This window comes from Capra hircus, chromosome 12 (genome assembly GCF_001704415.2).
Source record: "Capra hircus breed San Clemente chromosome 12, ASM170441v1, whole genome shotgun sequence".
NCBI classification, from domain to species: Eukaryota; Metazoa; Chordata; class Mammalia; order Artiodactyla; family Bovidae; genus Capra; species Capra hircus.
Genome location: NC_030819.1, coordinates 59,998,779 through 60,013,189, shown reverse-complemented (window position 1 = coordinate 60,013,189; position 14,411 = coordinate 59,998,779). Strand labels below are relative to the sequence as shown.

The following is a 14,411-nucleotide window of genomic DNA, read 5'->3' as shown; positions in this document are numbered from 1 at the left end:
GGTCGAGTTCTGTTCAGAGCCCTCTTCTGGGTTGCAGACTTCCAGCTGTGTCCTCTAGTGGTAGAAAGCAGAGAGAAGCAGTCTCTCTCAAGACTGTTGAATCATTAATTCATGAATCATGAATTCACAATTCAGTCTCTCATGAATCGTCCATGGGATTCTCCAGGCAAGAATACTGGAGTGGGTTGCCATTTCCTTCTCCATTAAGAGCATTAATACCTTTCTTTTGAGAGGGCTCCACCCTCATGACATCATTTAATCCCACTTAACTCCCAAAGCCCCACCTCCCAATAACCATCCCATTAAGTGATTAGGGTTCCAAAATACGAATTTGGGCAGGGACACAAACATTTAGTCCATAGCACATGTTCTGTGTAGCATCCTTATTTTCATGTCAGAGAGTTCTCAATGTCCGATTGCATAGAGGAAACCCAATGCAAAGGCAATCTGCAGTTCTGATGACCAGAAGCTCACAATCCCAGTGATGGAAATATTGTGTTTGGGAGATCTGAAAACCCAGACTCTTCTGTGGATAGCTGCTGTTTCTACGGCTGGACTAGTAAAATTCAGCTGAGATGGCAGAAAACTGCTGGAAAACAATTGTCAGTGCTACCCTGTACCCGCTTTCTCTGGTTTGTATCTGTGCCACACGGGCCTCCCTTGGTTCCTGACCCAGTTTCTCTCCTAAACTTTGAGAAAATGCCTGTCCTGAGAGTCAGCTTGCCACAAGGACCATTGCTGTAAAAAAGCACCCCTCCATCCCTTCTACCCTGTCTTGTTCTACATAATGGGCAGAATAGAAATCCCACTGCCCCTGACATTGAACAATTCTTTCTCTTTTGAAATGTCCTCAAAATTGAACATTTGCCCCCTACCCTCCCCGTTGTAGCCAATGAGGGACTGTCACATGTACCTGAAGACCAGTTAGAAAATCTCCTACCTCCAAAAATCCCACCTCAACAGAATGCTTGCCAATCAGACATCCTCTCAGTATTTGCTCTTTTAACTTCCATAGAACCTACAACCCTGGACCCCTACTGAATCAAGGATAAGGACAGAGCTGGGTTCCTTTACTGCAAGTTTATGAATCATCAGCCTTTGTTAATTTTGCCTTGGACTTCTCTGTGCCTTGGACAGCTTCAGTTCTGAGCCTGGTCTTATGTCAGTTTTCATTTTAAGTCCTGGGTATTTATATTGTCACTGTACTTCTCTTCTGGGATTGGTACAGATATCAGAGCCACCCTGGCTTGGGCTCACAGTTAATGCAGCTGAGAGGAATCAGGGTCCACGTGAGCTGGCCAGTCAGTCTCAGGGTGGGGGTGCTGGGCTGTTTCTCCAGTCCCCTTGTTACTGTTTTCATGACGGCTCCTTCTTGTGCAAGAGGGCTTCTTTTCCATGTGTATATCCTCCAGGTTGGTTTTATGATCTTCCTAATTCTATTCTGTGAGCTCCGTGGTGTGTCTTGATGAAATCTCCTTTCTGACTACATTGGCCTGAGTTGGATTATTACGCTTGCCAGAACCCTTCAGATAGATAGTCTCTTTGAAATAAGAATGAGCCCAGTGTCCACTGTTCTTGGCCTCATCAGGTATGCTGCTTCCTGAAAGTGCTGACCTGTTTCTTTAGGAAGCTTGATAAGCATTTATTCTTATGAATGGACTGTAAGGAAGCAGAGACTGTGAAGGACAGAGCAGTGTGCAGAAGGGGCACGCAACGGCTTTGAGACTTCCTTGAGTCTTGTTCTGCTTCCAATAAATGCAATCTGAGGGAGTGGAGTGATGAGGAGGAGTCTGAGAGCTCGGTGTAGCATTAGGTGACTTTCCCATATGTGGGTTATTTATCTATTGGAAATAAATCTATCTGAATGTGGTATTGATCTTTTTCCAGGTTGGCAAAAATCCCAGGGAGAAAAATTTACCACTGAGGATGGTGCTGGATCATTGCTTTCAGAATGATATCCATTTTTACAGGCTCCTTTGGAATTTTGAAAATACTCAAATAGAACTACTGGTTTCTAGATCACTACGGCAGTGAGATATTTTACTTTGGCTTTGGGAATCAGAACTGTGGTTCATTAATACTTTCCTTAAGGCTGAGAATAAGACTTTTAACACCTGAGGCTGTATTCAACTCCAGATTTGCATATATTACATGAGTGATAAGTAAAATTGCTCTAAAAATGTATAGTCACAGATTCAAACCAAATCCTGTTTATGACTGCTTTTTTATCTGTGAAATATTCAGGATGTAAAAAGAAAAGGCAACTGAAAATAAGTGACCGCAATTTTATTATGCATTTGTTATCATCAGTGTATCTTAATTACTTTCCTTTGTGTATTTTTGAAAACAGTGGATTACATATCCAGGTTTTTTTTTTTTTTTTTGGTTTGATTTTGGAAAGAATCTTGATTTAAGGTAAGATGAAGTTAGGAGAACAAATGTGTGGATACCAGTGGGGGAAGGAGGTGGGATGGATTGGGACATTGGGATTGGCATATATACCGTACTATCTATAAAATAGATAACTAATGAGAACTGACTGGTTAACACAGAGAATTATGCTAAATGAGAGGAATATCCATGGAAGAGGGGATGTACATGTACAGGTGGCTGATTCGCTTCACTATACAGTGGAAACTAGCACATTGTGAAGCAACTATCCTCCAACAGAAAATTTTTTTAAAGAATAAATTGAGTTGGAAAGTTTCATGTTAGTTAACTTATATAGTCTGGTCTATAAAGATTCACTTTTTTAAGGGGGGGTTATTGAAACAAAGAACTTGCATTTGATTTTTAGCTTGTTTGGATTTTGTTATGAGACTAGAAAAAAATGTTCTTTAGCACGTTTACTTCCTCAGTATGAAATAGCTGAGTTGTGTTTTTACTTTTCAATCACATCTTTTTGTTTAAACCACTAAAGTGAAAGAGCTGACAAACAGAAAGGACCTGGCATTCCTGAAAAGTGACAGTGATATCCTTCAACACTGTTTTTTTTTTTTTTTAATACAGAATTTGAGCATAAGTGCAGTACAGTGCTGCATATTAAATGGCATAGGAATTAAGCATGATAAGTTGTCAACTTTACATGAAAACACAGATAAGAAAGATTTTAACTTAATATATTTTTGGAAAACAGGGTCTGTATAGTATTTCTCTCTGTATATCAGGCAGTGGGCTACTGCTGTCTGACCTGTAGTTTGCACTCAGCAAGTACTTAAATGAAGGATGTAATGATCCTTGAGGATGTAGCGTACGTCAAGTTTTTCACCTTGCTTTTCAGACTCCCCCCCACTTTTTTTTTGTTTTAGTGATTCATTCAGCAAAAGTGGTTTGAGGGACGACCCCTTTTTATGAGGGACATCAAAGGTGGCATTGAACTGAAGAAGACTCTCTGGCTTCTGAGATCTCACATGGTGGTGGTCATTTGGGAGGAGGGCATCTTTGTCAGGCTTGTCAACTGCCTTTGAACTAGCTGACCCCTCACTGACCAGTTTCCATGTGAGAGGTTGGAAAGATGACAGCTGTAGGAAACTGGCTAGTAGGAAGGGTCCTGGTTGTTGAGTATCACCTACTCAGGGAGCTGGTGTGCTTGAATTAGAATTACCTTTGTCACAGAAGCACCAAGAAAAGTGATACAATGGGATGAAAAATTTTAAAAATGTTTCTATAAACCAAAAGAAACTGATTAACCAGGAAGAGGAGATACTAGTTGACACCAAAGCCTTGATGAACACTCAGTCTCTTCCGTGAAACCAGTATTTCCTTGATTACAATCTCTTGAAAAGTGTGGGAGTCCTCTTACAAAGATTGTATTAATTAGTAGCAGAGCATGTTACTAAGAACATTTGTTTAGATTTGTTTATTTTAATCAACTAAGAAAACTTAAGCAGAACAGAGAGCCAAATCAGGTCTTTTATCTGAAAACAAAACAAAACAAAACAATTCCCGATATTACTGTTTATGTTGAACAGACTCTTAATTTAATTGAGACCATCTGAAAACTGTGTCTTAAGCATAATCTGTGGATTGAAGTAGAATACATAATTGCCAACAAAGGTCCGTCTAGTCAAGGCTATGGTTTTTCCAGTGGTCATGTATGGATGTGAGAGTTGGACTAGAAAGAAAGCTGAGCTGAAGAATTGATGCTTTTGAACTGTGATGCTGGAGAAGACTCTTGAGAGTCCTTTGGACTGCAAGGAGATCCAACCAGTGCATCCTAAAGGAAATCAGTCCTGAATATTCATTGGAAGGACTGATGCTGAAGCTGAAACTCCAGTACTTTGGCCGCCTGATGTGAAGAGCTGACTCATTTGAAAAGACCCTGATGCTGGGAAAGATTGAAGGCAGGAGAAGGGGATGACAGAGGATGAGATGGTTGGATGGCATCACTGACTCAATGGACATGAGTTTGAGTAAGCTCCGGGATTTGGTGATGGACAGGGAGGCCTGGTGTGCTGCAGTCCGTGAGGTCGCAGAGTCAGACATGACTGAGTGACTGAACTGAACATAATTGTTTATTGAATGTTGTTGTTTGTTGTTAATTCACTAAGTCATATCCAACTCTTTTGCAACCCCATGGACTGTAGCCCACCAGGCTTTTCTGTCCATGGCATTTCCCAGGGAAGAATATTGGAATGCCATTTCCTTCTCTAGGGGATCTTCCCCATTAAATAATGTAATTTTTGATGGGCATATCTATTTATTAATCTTTCAGGGGTTCTTTCTCTTGTTTGAATGTATATTTTCTTTTGGTTTCTTCTGATTTATTTTTCCTAATTTTTATTTGTTTTCAGTCTTTTGAGGCTGACTAGTCTGAAACCCAAACTCATCATTTTCCCTCTCTTTGCACTATTCTCCAACCTTGCTATTTCTTTACTTTCTTAGTCCTTAAAAGATCTATGATCTTCTACCTACTCTGGAATCAAAAGTCACTGGGAAGCTTCTTGTGTTTTAATTCATCATATCCAATCAGATTTCGAGAACTCTGGGTAGTGCATCCAAATTGTTTTTGCCCCTGCTCACTTCTTTTCATTCACGTTTCTAGCATCCTGCAGCCTCACTTCCTCTTGCTTGGACTATGAAAGTATGTTGACCTATTTCCAGCAACTTCTTTTTCAGTTCCATTTTACATGTTAAAATTAGATTAATCCATATAAAACAAAGCTGTGATCATGTAGCTTCCTGCTGTTAAATTTCCCATGATACTTTATTGATGTAACAAAACAAATTCTTTAGACTGGCACCCTGGTTTCCACATTCTGGTCTTCTCTCTCTCTCTTCTCAGCCTTATGTTCTACCATTTCTGGAAAAACATCCTATATTCCACCAAAGCCAATCTCTTGTTGCTACAGGACTGCACCATCTGACGCTGCAGCCACTAGCCTTTAGTGGTGAGAGAACGCATATACAGATGTGAAGACCACATATGAAAATAGAACTCTGACACACCATCTGCAGCAGATAACCCAGAACACCAGCCCATGATCTGCTGTAACCAGCTGGTTGTCTATATGTCAGAGCTATAGAAAGTTGGATCTCCATCTCCAGCAACACTCCAGGAAGCTGAACAGTAACCCCTGCAACAGTAGTGCCCCCAAACCAGGACTTGACTCATAACTGACAGTTTCTCTCTTTTTTGTCTCCATTTCCAGCATAGGACAAATCAGAGAAAGCCAACTGTGTACCCCTAACCAACCACATAGGTTGCACCACTTCTTAATGCCTGAACCTTCCCCAGGCTGACAGCCTTCAGTCAGGGCGCACCTGAGGCCTTCCTTCCCTTTTTTCCACCGTAAAGCTCTCCTGCTCCCCTGCCTGCCTTTGAGCCTCTATAAAATGCAGAGTGTAGACTGACAGTGTCTGACTCCCTTGTTAGAGTGAACTCTGTGTAAAGACTTAGCCTGTTCTCATTTGGTTGGTCTTTGTTTATTTCCACAGTGGCTAGTTAAGTTAATTAAAATTATATTAAATGACAAATTCAGTTCCTCAGTTGCACTAACTAAATTTAAAGTGCCCAGTAGCCCCATGTAACTTGTAACTATTGTACTGGGCGGTGTAAACATGGGATATTTTCATCATCTCCAGAAGTTTCACTGGACACTCTACACATGCTATGGTTTTCCCACCTCATGCTGCTCCTCCTTGAACTGCCTTCCTTCTACATGTTTACCTGTCAAACTCCTACCCGGTCTTCATGACCTAGCTTACCGTTTCCCTCAGGAAGCCTTCACTGATGCCTCTATTTAGACATCACCTCTCATTTCTTGGATTATACCTTTCTGTTGGCACTTTTCACAGTCTTTCTTCTTGATTAGTGATCTTTTCTATCATGCTATCCTGCTCTATTATAATTACTTTATTCTTGCAGGCTCTCATGCTTCCTGTGGAGTAACCCCATGGTAACTTCTGGTTTTTTTTTGTTTTTTTTTTTTTTTTGCTTAAATTGGTTTGTGGAAAATAAGGGTCAGATTGAATTACTCACTTTAAGAAGCCATGGAATGACAGATAGAACTGAAGTTTATATTTTATTGGAGACATAGTCTGTACAAATAGCAGTGCACATGGCTTTGCTCTTCCCTATTTGACTCTGCTTCCGTTGTCCTCTAGACAGCTTCATTTAACATCAGAAGCATGTTTATGAAATTAGCTGGGGACCATCTCAGAGTCTCCCATTGTTATTTCTCAAAAGTTGTTTGAGCCTTCAAAAGTCTTTTCATTGAGTAGCAACTAGGAAGGAAGCTACAGGTCTACGATTCCCAAAATACTCTTAGAATGACTACCTTTTAATAATGTCTTTAACACACCAGACATATTCATGCCTCTGTGCCCTGCTCATATTTTCCCCTTGCCTAAAATATGACCTCAGAATTTCCATCCTTATACCACCTCTGTGCCTGGTGAACTGCCTTCATATGCGAAGTTAAATATCACATTGTGAAGCCTTTGTCACGCTCATTAAATGGAGTCACTCCTTTTTCTGTGTGTTTATCAATATCTGCTTGCATATCTCTTTATTCTCAGCCTGATGGATAAATGTAAACCCTCACTCTTAAAGTAATACTACTAGGACAAGTACACATGGGCAGTGGAAGGGGAAGTTAGTCCACTTATGTTTCTTTTCAGGATGGGGGCATTGCTGCTATATTTGAATAAAAGTCACCTCAATCCCGAGAGAAAGCTCTACTGTTTCTCTCCTTTCACCATCAACCTAAATCCAAGGATTGTGAGCTCCTCATTTCCTAAGTGGGGCTAGGGAACCCTCTTTTCAGTACCAACAGAAATTGTGTCTAGGAGAAAGCTTTGCTATGTACTAGGTGCCTAAAATTGTGACATTTCCTAGAAGCAGAAACTGGCTAGAGTCGGTTTCTAACAAATTGACTCGAGTTTCTAACAAACTGACTAGAGTCAGTAATTCTAACAAATAATTATTTGCTAGAGGATTTGGGATATCCTGAGATAAGGAAGGAGACTGTGATGTTAGGTCATAGGTGAGGATGAAACTTAAAGGGGGAGACAGAAAGAAGAATAGAATAAGAGAAGAAACTGGACCATCCATGTGGGGCACCTTTAAGAGCCTCTTCCTTTTGAGATTGGAGAGAGTAGAGTGCTCACTGGCATAGTAATTGATCCCATCCTTCACCCTCATTTCTCTCCTCTGTCAGCTTTTGGAAAAATTACCTGAACCCTTCAACAAAGAAATACCTAACCCTTCATAACATATTTACTCATGTTTGTGCAAGAAAGCATTCAGAATGGGTAGGAATGCCCTGCTCTGCTGTTCATCCAACAGCAGTCCACACCCTCATTATGGGCTATTGGGTGCTAGGCCGAAAATAGCCAGAGGAATAAGAAAATTCTCTTTTATGTTAACAACGTCAGGTGGTGCTAACGAAAAGGAAGATTCTTCCCCTTAGAATAATTATTACAGGGTCACAATAATTTTTCATTAATTTAATCAATAATATTTGGAACAAATATTTGAAAAATTGTTGGTGTAAGCTAAGCAAGGAAAGCAGATGCTGTATCTTATCTTTCTTTGAATCCTGAATGCAGCCCGTGTCTCTGATACATGGTGGGTGTTTTTTAAAAAAATTTACAGAAAGATTTACCGAACCTGCTAATTTATGAGATTCAATTGTTGGCTGGAAGTAAATGCACTAGCTATTCCATTGGAGGAGGGGGGCGGTAATATGAGAATTTCTTTTTCAAGCTCATGAGCTTTCTTTCTTCAGGCTGTTGAAAGAGATATGGATTTAACTTGAAAAAGCTATGGCCAAAATCCTCTCATGAAGACAATTATACAATTATAAGGTCTCAGAGCCTCGAAAATCTCAGGACCCACTTATTCCCATACTTTTATTTTGTGAATGAAGATACTGAGATTCAAATAGTTTTCATGGAGCTTTTAAAATGTGAAAATATTCTATTAGAGTCTTGCCAACTGCCAGGTTAATTTAAAGGTTTGGGCTTTGTAGTCAAGTTCCCGTTCAGTTTCTCAAAGTTTCTGAATGTTTCCCACTGGGACACAGGTCTGGGTGTGGCGCTCATTACTTCCCATCCTTCCATCCTGCTTCTTTCAGCCCGCTTGCCTAGAACTCAGCTCACTCCCACCTCTGCCTCCTCCCCTACTGCTAACTCTGGAAGAAACACACATTCAGTTCAAGGACTCTAATTTCTCCACGGAGAAGGGAGGATATGCGGGGACCCGAAAAGTTAGGGAATGGCTGCCGGTGGGTGCCACGTTGTGTGTCTCTGTGACTGACACTTGCTGCAAAGAGTCATAGGCTGGACCACTAGAAACCCCAGACACTGAAAAATGCCGCAGATGTGGGGAGGACTTTGGCTGGGGGATCCTCTAGAGAAACTTTTCTGGGTGATCTGCCTTTTCAGCATTTCTCTGTCTACCGTTCATCACCCAGCTCCAAATGTCCCTCAGCAAACTGAGGACTTCAGGGAAAAGAGTGTCACTTAATTATGAAAACACATAGTTGCTTTTTTCCCCAAACTAAACATTTTCTGAACAATAAAGGGGTTTTTGAAAGCCATGGCAGTGTTTTAAAAATGCCTTATTCATTTTACCAGATTGATCCAGAGTTGATATAGGTTGTGGAGAAGGCAATGGCACCCCGCTCCGGTACTCTTGCCTGGAAAATCCCATGGATGGAGGAGCCTGGTGGGCTGCAGTCCATGGGGTCTCTAGGAGTCGGACACGGCTGAGTGACTTCACTTTGACTTTTCACTTTCATGCATTGGAGAAGGAAATGGCAACCCACTCCAGTGTTCTTGCCTGGAGAATCCCGGGGATGGGGGAGCCTGGTGGGCTGCCTTCTATGGGGTCGCACAGAGTCGGACACGACTGAAGTGACTTAGCAGCAGCAGCAGTGCACAGAAAAAGTGTGGGAAGCTGATCTACATTGGCAATATATAGAAGTTGGAACATAGATCTGGCCAGACAAGGTTCCACCTTCTTTTGTGATTGTTCTGGGGTCCAAGTCTGAACTATGAGTTTTCCCATCATTTTGGGGAATGGAGAGTGGGCACTTGTGTCTTGGCTCAAAAAGAATGAACAGGGTGAACTACTGGCTCTTCTTTCTGCTTCAAGTTGCAGAAAATCCAACCAATAGTGGCTTAAACAAACTGGGGTTTATTCTCTCATGGCAGGAATCCTGGAGGTGAGGGGGAGCAGGGTCATTTCAGTGGCTTGTTGATTTTGGAGACCTGGCAGGAAAACTTATCCTTGACCAAGTGAGGTCTGAATGGTGGTGGTTGGGGCCTGTGAATTAATTGACAATCTGGAGTTTTCTTCAGAGTAACAGGAGAAAATGTTATTGCACACTCATGCAGCAGCATTCTATAAAGAGAATCTCTTTGAACAGCCATGGGTAAAGGTTTATATGCTATCAGCATAATAAGGGCATGTTGGTGGTCAGAGCTTCTGTGGGAAAGTGTGGGAGGTTCTGATAAGGTTTGTGACATATTTTCACAATTCTCATCCAGGTGCTGGTGCAAATGGTCACTCTCCTGCCTGGCTGGAAGGTCCCTCGATGGGGATTTGTGGCAGCGGATTCTCACATTCTCTAGGTGCTGAGGGTAAGTCTTCTCTCTCTCTCTATCTCTGGCAGCTGAATTCTCAGAAAGCTCTGTTAAAACAAAGTTTAGATAAACTTTTTTCAGCTGCTGTTTGTTCAGGTGTTTTCATTTTGAAGTATGGCTGTCCCTCTGTAACCGCGGGTTCTGCATCCACGGATTTAACCAATCTCAGATGGACTGTAGTGGTTCTCGGAGTTTTGAATGTTGTGGAGTTTTTCCACTTGGACTAAAACTTGATCAGGGAGTCCTGATGCTTCTTGAGATTTCTCAAAGCTTGAATGTAATGCATGTGCTTGCCGGGGTCCAGCCCCGGTGGATCCAGCGTGATTCGAAGGTGGGGACGGAGTCGGCGTCCTTGGAAAAAATACATATTTAATTACAGATATAGAGAGAGATTAGAAATGGATAGTGTAGTAGGAAGATTAGTGGAGAAAAAGAGGCTGAATAACTTGGATTACGTGGAATAGCATCCATGCTCCAGATGGGAATTCAGCCAGAAAAACGAGGAGCAAGAAGGAAACGACATGGGGGAATCAGTCTTTCTGGAAACTGATCCGATTTCTTTATTTTTGGGTTTGCTTATATACCTTTTGTTACACATAGGGATGAATACAGAGTCACGCGGGGGTCAGCAGTCCTGACCTTTATCAAAATCAGGTGCTTCACATAAATGTATTTAAAAAAAAGGTCTTAGGGATATTACATCATCTTCTAGCCATGAGTGAGACCTGCTGACGTTTTATGATCCTTTCTTTCTGATAACCAAAAAACTTATTTTTTCCAAGGGTGTTTTTTCTTAAACCAGGCACCACCCTCCAAATAAAGTTACATTCCTATAGGGTGAGGGTGTAGTGAGTTACAATCAAGAAAGGAATTCATTTAACCCAAGGTTAACATGATTAATCTTAAAGGTTAATACTTATTTCTCCTATATGCTTAAAGGTTAATACTTATGTCTCCTATATGCTAGTTATATTCATTATAAGGGCAGGGAATATGGAGATTTAGCAGCAAACGTCAGCCCAACAAATGAAAATCCTTTCACCAATGTTCCCCTTAAGATCTATTTAGTCTCAAGATAGTGATAAAGTTACATTTTTACATAGCAAGGACGCAGTGATGTATAACAAAATACAGTGATCTATTACAAAAGAGAAAATTCATTAACTCAAAAAGTCTAATATTGCTAACCTTAAAAACTACTGTATTTCCTTTTCTATATTCCAAATACATTGATTAATATATTCCCAAGTGTCTAAGGATATGGAGGCCTGGCGGCAATCATTGACTCAACAAGAAGAAAAAGCCCTATGCTAATTAAGACTCTCAAAATACTCCAAAGCTCTCTGTGCTGTTTATGGTTAAGAGATAGTAAACAATCATGTGCGTAGTGGCAGCAGTATGGATAATCCTGTCACACAAGCTAGTCTGTCAGCAGAGAGGTTTGACCTGAGACATCCTTGTCCCACCCAGAGCAGGGAATTAGCAGCAATTATTGACACAACAAATGAAAAACCCTTCACCAATATAATTCCTAACCAACCCACTATACTAATAATTTCTAACTCCCCACAAGAATTTACCTTTAGTAGGTCTAAAACATCTCGTGCCTCTCAGGTTGGGAGGCTGTAAACAATCACATGTGGCCGGATGAACCTATACAGGCGGGCTAGATAACCTTCAGAGGAGTCCCTAAGCTGAAACACTCTTGTCACGCCCAGGAATTTTTATTGCCTTGGAGCTGCACGTTTACGCCTCTGAGAGAAACGGTTATGGGGGAGAGCATAAAACAGACTGGTTTTGGGGTAGATGCTCGGGAACAGGGGGTTTCCTGAGGCTTGATCACGCCTTTGCGTATGCCAAGCCTCCTTCCTCATGACCTTTGCCATGGGCGGAGTTCCTCATGCTGGCCCCTGGCATGTGCTCATGTCTGAACGTGAACTTTTAGGTGATAGGTCACCATGGTTAAAAGTAAGATTGCAAAACTACTTCTGTCTCCAGCAGGGCCATTATAATTGTTAAGAGGATCATTTAGGAAGCTGTGGATGCTTTGCATTCAGTTTGAGGTGATATTTTGGTAGGATTGATAGGGGCCCTTTGGCCAAATGTTCATTCTGTGAATTTTGAGAGAAAAAGAGAGGTGATCTAAGGCGCCTGCATGCACAGAGGGTGCAGGCCTGTCGTCATGAGGATGCCGGTCGGAAACAGACTCCTCCCGCGGGAGATGGGGAGAGGAGGAACAGCTCTGCAAGCTGGGGCATGTCTCCACCCTGGCCTCTTGAGTCTCACCTTGGCTTCTGAGTGTCAACTATCTCACTTGTAAAATGATTTATTTTGAATGAGATAATGTGTGAAAATGTGCAGAATAAACTATGAAAAGAAATTCTTCATGATTTCCCAATGCAAGCATGGGCAGAAAAGAGGTTGAGCGAGTTATTTGGAGGGGTTTGTTCAGCCCTGAATAGGGGTCCTCACTGCTTTTTACTGTCTTTCCAAGAGCAGTCATGACTCCTGTGTCCTCATGGCTCACCCTGTAGTACTGGAAGCTGGGTCCTCATTAGGAGGTAACTTCCCATTATTGACAAAGAGTCTCTCCTTGACCAAACTTCAGTCAGCCTCCTCTGAATCTTCTCCCTAACTAAGCCTCAACTTTGGGGCTTCTGTGTTTGTCTTTACATTGCCTGATTTTAGCAAGAGTCCTGCTAAGTTGATTTAGCCAGAATACCCCATCCCCGATATCTGATCATCCTTGATATCTGATTGGGTTCCTCACCCCCACCATCCCCCAGGTGACATCTGATCACTATGGCTTGCCTTGAGCAAGAGTCCTGGTAGGCTAGTTTAGCAATAATTGCCCTCCCTCATAGTAATTTTCCATTTACTGACCACCACTCCCACCTCACTCCTTGGCTGTAAAACCCCTACTTCCTGTTGTGTTCTGACTTGAGCCAGATCACTCTCTCCTCCTGCAAAATCCCACTGCAGTGATCCCCACACCTACTGCCATGGTCCTGTATAAAGTTGCCCATACCATTCTTTAGCAAGTGTCATACAAGCTTTTTTTCTTTAACATATTCTCTGGTTTTCTCTGGGACAATGTTGTATCTTATTTCATGGACCAATTTGTTGTAGGTAATTTTTTCTCCCAGCTCTCCTAGCAGAATGTATATGTGGAGTGACATAAACTTTTATAACTATTTCCAGAGAGGAATATAATTTGGACTATTTTTCCCTATGTTTGGTGTACTGGTAAAGGACCCAGGCAATAGAAATGTGAAATTAGTCTATTCTTGGGACAGTAAAAATCTATAAAAAAGGAACACAGGGATATGCCTATTCAGGTCTGCCTGTGGGAAAACAAATCAAGAGGGAATGGCCGAATGTGAATCGCTTCATTTAAAAATGACAACCATTTTAGTATAATATGGGCTGGCGTCTTTGTCTTATAAGCCTTGGTTTAAGAATATTTACGACCAAGTGGTTCCAGAGTCTTGAGGGATTTTATCTCCCTTCTATTCCACAGGTGTTGGTTTTGCTACCATTGATTTCTGTAGCTGTCTTCAGCTCTACTCAGCCCAGGTGGACTATGGTTTCACAAATTTTAGATGGAGAATACGTTCCTAGTTTTCATTTTATTTCTGTTATCATGAGGCACTTTGGACAAGTCTCAACCTAGGGAAACAGCTCATTTTCCTGCCATCTATTGAGTACGCTGATATTAGGAGAGGCAATGGCACCCCACTCTGGTAATCTTGCCTGGAAAATCCCATGGACGGAGGAGCCTGGTGGGCTGCAGTCCATGGGGTCACTAAGAGTCGGACACGACTGAGCGACTTCACTTTCACTTTTCGCTTTCATGCATTGGAGAAGGAAATGGCAGCCCACTCCAGTGTTCTTGCCCGGAGAATCCCAGGGACGGAGGAGCCTGCTGGGAGGCTGTCTATGGGGTTGCACAGAGTTGGACATGACTGAAGTGACTTAGCAGCAGCAGCAAGAGAGATTTAAAAGATTTTGGGGGGCGGGTATGTGTTGCTCATTTCCAAACCTCGTCCTGTCCAGTAAATGCTGGGAGGACCTGAAGATCCACCTATTACTGGAGAAAGCACTGGAGTGGGGAACGCTGCCATTCAAAGGCACTTCCCTGTCACCCAGCCATTTTATGTTTACAAACTGAAACTAACACAAGACTGTAAATTAACTATGAATGTGGATGTGTTTGTTCAGTCTTGTCCGACTCTTTGCCACCCTAGGACTATAGCCCATCAGGCTCCTCTGTCCATGGGATTTTCCAGGCAAGAATACTGAAGTGGGTTGCCATGCTC

General features: G+C 41.9%; 1 long non-coding RNA gene across 1 annotated transcript in view; it reads left to right on the top strand.

Moving 5' to 3' along the window:
* The window catches only part of LOC102178917, a 543,725-nt gene that overhangs the window by 256,869 nt on the left and 272,445 nt on the right, over positions 1-14,411 (top strand). Inside the window, exon 5 of the long non-coding RNA XR_001918944.1 lies at positions 9,997-10,089. This is a non-coding gene — a long non-coding RNA (uncharacterized LOC102178917). The remainder of the gene's footprint in view (positions 1-9,996; positions 10,090-14,411) is intronic.